The 10,000-nt window shown below is 42.9% G+C and overlaps 1 protein-coding gene and 1 long non-coding RNA gene across 7 annotated transcripts in view; one reads left to right on the top strand and one right to left on the bottom strand.

Moving 5' to 3' along the window:
* kdm6bb (lysine (K)-specific demethylase 6B, b) overlaps nucleotides 1-7,748 on the bottom strand; it is a 49,934-nt gene extending 42,186 nt beyond the window's left edge. For 2 of the 6 annotated variants that reach the window (XM_048237835.1, XM_048237833.1), the window contains exons 1-3: nucleotides 7,387-7,747; nucleotides 5,744-6,191; nucleotides 491-749 (exon numbers count right to left, since the gene is read on the bottom strand). The gene's annotated coding sequence lies outside the window, so the exon portion shown is untranslated. Of the gene's footprint in view, nucleotides 1-490; nucleotides 750-5,743; nucleotides 6,192-7,386 lie in introns of all 6 variants that reach the window. The other 4 variants (XM_048237838.1, XM_048237834.1, XM_048237839.1 and 1 more) reach the window with 4 other exon arrangements.
* Nucleotides 7,749-9,063: 1,315 nt separating this feature from the next.
* LOC125284264 overlaps nucleotides 9,064-10,000 on the top strand; it is a 6,749-nt gene continuing 5,812 nt past the window's right edge. Inside the window, exon 1 of the long non-coding RNA XR_007191847.1 lies at nucleotides 9,064-9,120. This is a non-coding gene — a long non-coding RNA (uncharacterized LOC125284264). The remainder of the gene's footprint in view (nucleotides 9,121-10,000) is intronic.

Genomic DNA, 10,000 nt, shown 5'->3' on the forward strand with positions numbered 1-10,000 from the left:
ACTGAATCAGAGTGTGGAGGATCCTCCACAAACTAGGTCACAAATGAAGGGATATTCTCTGGCAAGCACAGACCACAGGCTCTCTCTCTCTCTCTCTCTCCCTCTCTCTCTCCTCTCACTCTATTGCTAGCCTCAGTTGACATGCACAACACATGGGTGGCTGAAGCAATTAAAATTGAATGCTGAAGCCTTTTGCAACTGTGTGCCTGTGTGTGTGTGTGTGTGTGTGTGCGTCGTCGTCTGTGTGCACCAAGCAAAGATAAGGATGTAAAGCATACAGGATCTGCACAACCATGGCAATAATGCTATTGCAAAACATGCAAAAATCTGAAAGCAATAAAAAGCACCCTGATGACAAAGATACTGCATGCAAAAAAAGGCACATTCATACTGAAGCCTACATAAGTACATTAATCTGTCACATAAAACCCACAGGGAGAAACACACACACACACACCATTTCTCCCCAATCCTTCCATTTTCTTCTTACCTATCGTCAGCTTGTTCCTTTCTTCTTGGACCAGACAGTCCTTTATGCCCTTTTCTTTTCTCCTTTTTTTATATTCTTCCTCACCTCTCCTCCTCCGATCCTTTTCTCTCTCCACTTCTCCCCTCTCCTCTCCTCTCCTCCCCCTCTCTTCTCTCCGCTCTGATGCTGGGATGTTCACATCAGACCCATCCACGTGCAGAGCCCCTGGAGGCGGGTCCACTCACTCTGCAACTGCATCCGACCCAGCTGCCAGTCAACACTGCACGGCCAATTACAAGAGAGCAGCCGCTGTCATTCACTACATGCTAGCCAATGAGCAAGAAGGAGGTGGGGCATAGTGAGAGTAAAAAAGCAAGAGTATGTCTTGCTGTATGTGTGTCTTGGAATAAGGCCAAAGCTCCATGAGCTATTTTTAAACCACCACCAAGGGGTGGCAAAAGACTCCATTTTCTGTTTTACAGGATTGGGAATTTTTCTCCTCTGTATTGCATGCATGAATGAGTTAAATAATCGGTACTTTTTTAGCTGTCATGACCTTGCAAGGTTTTTATCCATGATTTCATGCAACAGCTTTTTAAATCTCACTTGAGTGCAACAGGATTAGGCCGAGGTTTACAGCGGAACAGACTGCGCTAGACTGACCGAAAGCTTTTCAACACTCATGGAATTGTACACACTTATGTTTTGTAGCCAGCATAGTTTCCCAGTTGTGGTTGGACATTTATATACAGTACACTCATCATGGACATGAATGTCATGGCAATAAAAAAGGCAAAATAAATTCAAATGTGTCACCAAATTTTTGTTTTTACACTGTCATGCACAATCATTCTGCCCCAGAAAGAGAGCAGTTCAAAAGAAGTCACTGAAAACCCCAAATTGCTGTGATGATGAGTGCCATGTAAACTGCTGACCACAACTGCACAACCACGTAAGATTCAAACTATGATGAGACCAGGACCTAGCATTATCATCAATTCACAAAGTCACTGAGTATCAATCACCCCCAAACAGGTTTGAGATGTTAAATGCACATCTATGAAATGTTTTGTCCTATACTCCAGATCTAGACGTAAACCAGCACTCATGAATAAACAAAAAAGCAAGCAAGCAAGCAAAAAGCAAGCAAATCAACAAATAAATAAATAAAAACATGTAAACAAACAAAGAGATGATGAAAATTAAGAATCCTCATAAACAACCAGGGCTGGCAGCATCATGGTATGTAAACACTGTCTGAGTGCATCTAAATATATCTGAAGTTTAATTTATACGGTAACTAGGTCGCACACTCCCATTTACTTCCATTCCTTTCTGGTTTCTTGCAAATTAAGTTAACTGAACTGAACTGTGCAGTGTTGTGGACAGCTAGTGATCATCTCAAACTTCATGGATATTCCCATACGTGCCATGGCTACTGGGATATTAACACAACGTTAGCTCCCTCTTATGCACGAGTTTTACCACAGCACCTCTAAGCAGTAGAGGGAGTTGGGGTGTGATTAGGTTGGGGGTTAGCCAGTTTATTGTGCTTAGCCGTGCTGCTGAGCTTAGCACAAGTTTTACGTCTGATAGAGGGAGGAGTGAGAGAGAGAGAGAGGAGGAGGAGGAGGAGGAGGGGGAGCAGCTGCTGATAAGACTCAGAAGTGTGCTGATGAGGAGACCATCAGGTGTTGTGTGGTCAAGACAACAGGAGATAATGGCTGTGAATGTGTGTGTCTGTGTGTGAGTATGGGAGATTTATCAGTGCAGAGACCCTTCCACATGTCTTTTTTCCCCGTTTGTTTCCCTACAAGATGACAGCCAAGGTGACACCCAAATGCCAAGGCAATGAAACAGAGGAGGTGTTGGGAGATACAGAAGGCTTGAGACAGATAGAGTGAGACTGAGAGGGGGAGAGATTCCAGCAAGCCCAACTGACTTCCCATAGCAACAGCCCTAATGCTGCCCGGCCTCCATTGGCCAGCTGAACAGCTTGCTGCACATCCCTATGTAGTCTTATCAGCCAATCAGAAGGCATTTCTGCTGAGCTGGATTCCATGTTCACCATGGTAACAGAACTCCACGCTTGAGTCAGTAAAACATGAAATCCCTGTGCACTCTCAATGGGGACTGACACATGTGATCATAATTACACATTCCTGACACAGTAACGTTATAGAGCAAAAATTATAGATGCAGTTATGCACAGGCTCTACATAGGCACTGGTCTCAGTTTAGCAGCTTTGTGCAGGCAGCCACTAGATTCACTGTCTGAGAAACAACCTCTACAGGGGAGGTTAATATATAGCTAAGCTTCCATTGTGAGAGAACACAGATGAAAAACATTCGGTGATTTGGAGGGAGGTGATTCACGTGCTGGCAGCAAGCCAGTGAACCCAACGACTCTGAAGGCGATGACATCACAGTGGGCTTGGGGAACGAGGGGTCTGGGTAGGGTAGAATGTAAAGGGATGCATGGATTCTCATGCAGAGCCTTATTTTCAGGGTGAAGTCTTGACTGTGCTAGTTGGTTTGCTGTGAGCCATATTGGGATTTATAGCTAACCTTTAAGAGCTCTGAAAGGAGTGTCCATCTCTCAGAAAGTTTACCGATTTGTTGGACCTCTGAACTTTAATGGTGAAGAGATCAAACAAGTTCTCTTTTTTTGTCTTCAAGCATCTATTCATAGAGACAGATTAGAGTGAAAATTTGCTTACAGTGGCTTTCACTGATAGTGTGAAGTAATTTTCTTTGTGTGCAAAGCCACAGTGGCTGATCAGCTGTCGGGGAAGCTCTGCTTATGCACAAACCTGCATCTTGTGTGAGGCCATAATGAAGATAAGACACAGCAGGCAGTGGAATCAGTCCTCCCCTCCTCTCCATCATTCTTTCCCTTCCCCTCTATCACTCTTATTCTTCTCCTTCCTGTCTCTCTATCTCTCCCTCAGTCCTCTGGGTATCCTGCAGCAGTATCAGGCTGGCCTGGAGGTTCGTCAGAGTAGGGAGATATGCATGGGCTGGGCGCAGATAAAAAAAATCCCTCTGACTGTGAAGCTCAGAGGCCCCCCACTGTGGCCCCATAGATCCCACCAGGGCCCCGCGTGCCCCAGCTGATGCTGTTGCATACTGCTGCATCGTAGCCTGGAGAGTGCCGCATGCGACCGATAGGGTAAAATAGAAACCGTTTAAGACTGTCTGCATCTGAGCCTAGATTGTTCTGTGCACCCAAGACCTCAAAGTATTTATACCTTATATGTTACGTAGACATTTGTGGTTTTGTACGTTTGGGCTAGCAAAACATTGCAAAGGCATTGCTTCATTAACCAGGGTTCCTGAAAAAAATATGTTTTTTTGTATATTGTTGTTGACTCTAAATGCCACTCTACATACTAGTTCCTGTGTTTCTCATAGCAGGTTCATTTACAGGATTCAACATGTTTATAACAACACGACTATTGGTTTTCTAACTGCTACATGGCGTGTACTATTCCCAAAAAAGGCCAAAAAACGAGAGATGTGAGCATGGACAGACAGGTAATATTAATCAATGAGCATAAGAGTGAATTTTTGTGTCAGGCTTAACTGCATTATGTTATGTGCGGATGTCTTGCCTCCGCTGACAGTTACGAGTGTAGACTTCTCAAGAGTTCTGTAAGTGACTAAATGGCTTCCTGGAGGGCTTTCATGCAGACAGAATTCCATTCTGTTACTTACAATTACTTATCTGTCAAAACAGAGGTCATAGCGAAGTCTACACATGGCCTTTCAGAAATGTGATTAGTCACAGAGAACCTTTGAATGTGGCCCACTGTCACAAGAAGAAAGTTCCTCATTTCACTAATTTTTACAGTTGTTTCTTGCAGTACAGTGATTTCAAATTTTGCAAAAAACAATGTATAAAACGCGGCTAATAATATTATTAAATTATGGGTAAGTGTAGTCTTCAAACAAAAGGTGATTTTAAAGCAACACCAAAGAGTTTTTTGTACCTTAAAATAATGTTTCCAAAATCGTTTCAGTGGTTCATCAACTCGTAACAGGGTGAACGGCACTTCTGCATTTCGCCAGCGACCCTCTATCGGCTATAACCGCACTATGTAAGTTTGCCAGATCGGGTAGCGGATCTGTGGTTCGATTGAATGAGACATAAGAAACTACAAATTTGACTTGCATCTGATGTCGCAATACATCGTACTTGTACAAGTCATGCAAAATATTCTACCTTGTCTGTGGACATCGTTATTTGCAAAGCCGGTGCTGGATAAACAAATAGCGTGCGTGCGACAGAGGGAAAGTTCTTTGGTGTTGCTTTTAGGTCATTTATGCTGCAGTTAATGCAGTAGTAAAGACTTTAATTAAAAGAGGTTTTAAAGTGTGCAGCTTTGTACGTTTTGCACATCATATTATTTGAATAAAAAAGCACAATATCTTTGTCTACCAGAATAATTGTTAGTATAGATATAAATAGATTTTGTTTGACATTTTGATTGATGATTTTGTATGATTTGTCTCTGATCAATAAACAAAATAAACATGTCCAAGTACCTCTTAAAATGCTTAATGCTTGGGGTTGCAAGTGCAATAAGTATCACACAAAAAAGTCTTGCCAGAAGCCAGCTATAATTTCTCAGGGGACGATGGGCAATTTAATCTCTCAAGATATAAATGTCTTTATACTGTCAGGGGAAAAAAAAGGATTTTGTGCAAATATCCATCTTTGAAAATACCAGTGTGCATTCTCTTTGCTTGCATGTATTGTAATATTCTGCATTTCTGAAATGTATGATCTTGATAAAGCCAAAACATGAACAACCAGCGCACATCTCAGGTGAGATGGAATCACCTGTTCAGTATTCAAATCCTCACTTCCAACAGCTGGGAAGGGACTCGGAATGGAGTGGATTTCTCTTGAATAAACATCCCTGCCTTTGATTCTCTCAGCTTGAACAAATGAGCTCTGGCTGTATGGGAGTCATGAGTTCATTATGTTGCATTTGAATAGAGACACTGCACTAATAGCTGGACTAATTCATTTGACAAACTGTATGTCAGTCAGGTAACACAAGGTGTCAGTGGCAGATAAAGAAATGGGCCACATATGAAGCTGAGGAGAACTCAGAGAGGCACAATTTCACATGGACATGCTGTGTACATGTCAGGGAAGACAGCGACTTCAAAATCCATTTCACACATGGCTGTGTCATGCTGATGAACATGGCATAACCCGGCTCAATCCCCTCCCCATTGGCCAAGCTTGCTCCCAACACCCACCTCCTTGTGGAAGTCACTGGCTCGTCAAGGCTTCCATCATACGTTCGCGTTTGTGGTTGGCTGATGGCTGGCTGTCCTCAGACAGGGGCTGCAGCTGGTGCCCTCCATCTCGAGTGCCCCTTCGCATGAGGAGGAGTGCTGCATGATGGCGACTTCATCTTGCCTTTGGCCTTGCTGTGTGTGTGTGTGTGTGTGTGTGTGTGTGTGTGTGTGTGTGTGTGTGTGTGTATCTTGTGTGTTGGTTTCCACTGCGCATGCTCTTCACCAGAGAGGGGAGCACTGAGTTCATGAGGCGTGTCACTGAGGCCATGCAGCCCAGTATGGAGAACATACTGACAGCCTTGAGGGGTGTCTCTGATGGATGCGGGGTCTCTGCTTCTGGGCCTCACCCACAGTGAAAAGATCATCTCTGGAGGAGAGTTCATGTCCATGTTTTTGCTGTTTCCTGCTAAATCAAGAAAATCAAAAACGAGTGCATTTAGTACATTTTGGTTGTTTGTATACAGTAAGTAAGTATAAACATTGACTGGACACCATACACTGTGTGCGGGACAACAAATTCAATGATCAAAACATAATATGAAAATGTGTTGCTTGGAAGCTAGCAGCGACAGCAAGGCTTATTCAATACAGAAATGTTGACCAAGGATTTTGTGTTGCTATGGTGAAGTAATTATACACCAAAAAATAATGTTAGTCACAGTAATCAAATGTGCTGCATGCTTTTGTTAATTATCTATCTGCTAAATAAAGCTATCACAGGGCAGAGCCAGCAACGTCAACACTTATTAGATATACTACTACACTGTATTAGGCAGTACTTAGTGGCACACTAGACTGATCAATACAGCTGAGCCTGGGAAGAATATGACCAACGTTTTTCCACATTCATATCGAAAAAGACATATTATGACACTTCATTCGTTGCAAGCAAGGAAGTCAAGGATTCCTTGATCCTCCATTGCCACCTTGTGGACAGTCAGTGAATCAGTGGTGCCCCGTGACTAGTAAACTATTTTGGAAAGACATTAGGCAAATCTGAATATACAGTCTGTCAGTAACTATGACCTTGATTAAAAATGTAGCTGTATGGTATAACCTTTTCTAACACTATAATTACTATTTTGCAAACTCACAGTAGTCAAAGAATATTGGTATTGAACTAGCGGCCTATAGTATTGGTGTGACGATTTATTATTTATAAACTGTTATTCATAAATTACAGTAACAATCAGATTATGCAGATAGGCCCAGATGGGTGCAATGTGCATATAATTTCCCACTGCATCGAATGCAGTCTAACACACAGTGCATACGTTTTCCAGCTCTTGGCTGTTGAGTGTTTAAGTCCCTGCACACAAAAATCTGATTTTTGGTCAGCCCATGGGGGTTTGTTAGCCTACATAACTTCTCAAAAAGTTTGTCATATCAATATTTTACATTTACATCTTTAAGTTATGTTTATATTCATGAAAAATATATGTTTAATTTTGCTTATTGGGGATTGTCCATTTTGAGACAGCACTTGAGGCTATAATTCAATAGACAGTTTGGGAGAGACTGATATGTCACGCCATCACCACTTACCTCACCAAATGATTACATAATTACTTAACACTGAATCCTTTATATGAGTGTCTTACCTTTCCTTGACATCGTTTAGGGCACCACGTTGTTCTAAGGAGACCAGTGACACGGCGATCCAACACGAATTGCGCAGTTATAATTCCCCTGAATCTGGGACATTCTATGTCTCTCTCGCGGTAGCCTACTTACGGACTAACCGTCATGTCGTTATCTGCATCTCCCTCTCGATTTCCTAAAAGCAGAGCTTTAAGCGACGAGGGAAATGTTTCATAGGAGTTAGCACCAGCAACGCACTTTTGCGTGTGGTAACTGGAAAATACTTAACCGCGCGAGAGCATCTTCATCCAATGATGACATCAGCTCATACCTCCTCAGCATTAGCAAGAGCCGATAGTTGTGGTCTATCAAAAAGTGCAGCTGTTAGCAGAAGGGTGCGTGCAACTAAAGTGTGCGAACTTCTCTCTCACACACACACTTTCACACAGAAATGTCCGTCATGGATAATGACGTGGGTGCACATCTGTGTGTCCTGAAACTATTACGCCAAAAATGAGTTTGAACTGTGAGACATTTCCTCTTTGCTCAGGGCTGGCACCAATCCATACTGCATTACCACTATGCCAAATGCAGAGGTGTCAATAGGGTTATGTCTCATTGTGAGATAAGCTCATACCTGTCAACACTCCCGTTTTTCCCGGGTTTCTCCCGTATTTCAAGGTCATCTCCCAGCACCCTCCCGTTTTGTTATTTCTCCCGGAAAACTCCCGTATAATTTGCATGGCCATCAAACTTCATTTTAAAATCATTGATCCATTCAGGTTGCCAGATTGTGTATGAAATACACCCTACACATACACGATCACTTAGTTTCAATTTCAACCGTTTTGTCATAGGCTAAAACCTGGCAACCCAAAACCCAAATAAGGAAGCGGGTGCCGACTGCCAGTCTGAGTCTCGTCGTAAGCAATCGGGCTAGTTGAATGGCCTACTCCAGAACTAGCTGTTGTGAAATTGTTGGGAATTTAATTGAATAACACATCACATAAACTGTTGTTGATACACTGAACTTGTGCCCTCGGAACCAAATCTGACAGCAAGCAGCTACATAACTGGCATAAGGTAATGGTAAGGTAAAAGCAACGACCGAAATGCAGTGTTGAAACACGTGTATGAAACATGAAACGTATTAAATATGCAAACACAGATCCGGTATTAAAGGGACACCAGGCAAGCCTGATGCTTTTTCTCTACGAAACTCCCCCTCGCTCGGTCTGAAGCTCTTTTCCTTTTCTTTGCGTCTTCCGTCAAGGGTCTTCGCTGCTTCTTCGCCGGCTCTGCCATTATACACACGTTTGCAACAATCTAGCGTTTCGTTAGCCTGCCTCTGTGCTGTAAACTGATCCTGCTTCGGTCGGCGGGTAGGATACACCGAACTTGCAAGTGGGATATTTTTCCTACAGGCAGTAGGGGCGGGCGAGAGAGCCTTCATTCGCCCCGTAAAGAGTCATTTAACCATATACCGACTTACGAAGATGATTAATTAACACGAAATCGTTGCCTGGTGTCCCTTTAACACAGACCCCGCAGCCCCCCCCCGAAAAAAAATCTCCCGTTTTTGGAAAGCTAAATGTTGACAGGTATGGATAAGCTCTTAGTATAGCCTAGCTTAATATAGAGAGGTGCATGCATGCCTTACAGAATTGGTTACAGTTATACCAATTTAAAAGGTCCAAGCTACAGCCTGGCAGTAGCCTACAGCGCTGGACGAGCCATGCATCTGTAATCTAATGGTAAGCTTGTGTTTATACTCTTAGGGTTGTGTTTTCACACAATAGTATAACTTACTTTGGATCTATAAGACTTATAGATACGTGATTACTGTGAAACTAACTGGGATATGAGCAAACAATTTATTTCGACTTTTCACTAGTCACTCCTCTGACTCAAAGACTGTCTCATGTCTAAATGATTGCAGCTTGAGGCATGATATTTCTTAGGAGAGAGAAATCATGAATAGGATAGGCCAAACCTTCTGAAGCCACATGATGTATCTCCTACCTTAGTTTGAGTATCCCTTCACTTAGTTTACATAGGGACTGCAGTATAAATGACTAGGCCTATCTGAGAAGACCTTGACAGTATGTTTCTTGCACTATCAATCAGCAACCATTTAGGAGTGATGGAAATAGTATGGTTGCTGTCAAGTTGGTTGGAAAAGATGCCTCATGTGGATGTGTTTTATCAGTCATTCTTTGTGTAAAGTTGTCAAAAACTGAGCGAGACCTAAATCCCCTAACGAGTAGGCTACAGCCAGTTTGATTCACTCTCTCTACGAAGGAAGCCCTGTGTTATCACAATCTCGTGTTTGTGACATGAGCTACTATCTGATCCATTGACTCACCGTCTAATTTGGTTTGATGCTTTTGCTTAGCTACACAAGGCGGCCTGGTGCCTGGAACAGTTCCAGTGAGGATAAACACAAGTGGGGTGGGCTAAGCTAAGGCCCAAATGCCAACAACTGGAGAGCTCTCTGTGTGTGAGCTCTCAGTGGGATGATGAAATTACACAATCCATGCAGTTATCTGGCTGCCTCACCAAGCCACCAACCACTGTATCTACTGAGGAATTATGAGGCAACTTCTGGAATTTTCCACAAAGTCCACTACAAAA

The sequence above is a fragment of the Alosa alosa genome, chromosome 2 (assembly GCF_017589495.1).
Source record: "Alosa alosa isolate M-15738 ecotype Scorff River chromosome 2, AALO_Geno_1.1, whole genome shotgun sequence".
Lineage (NCBI taxonomy): Eukaryota > Metazoa > Chordata > Actinopteri > Clupeiformes > Clupeidae > Alosa > Alosa alosa.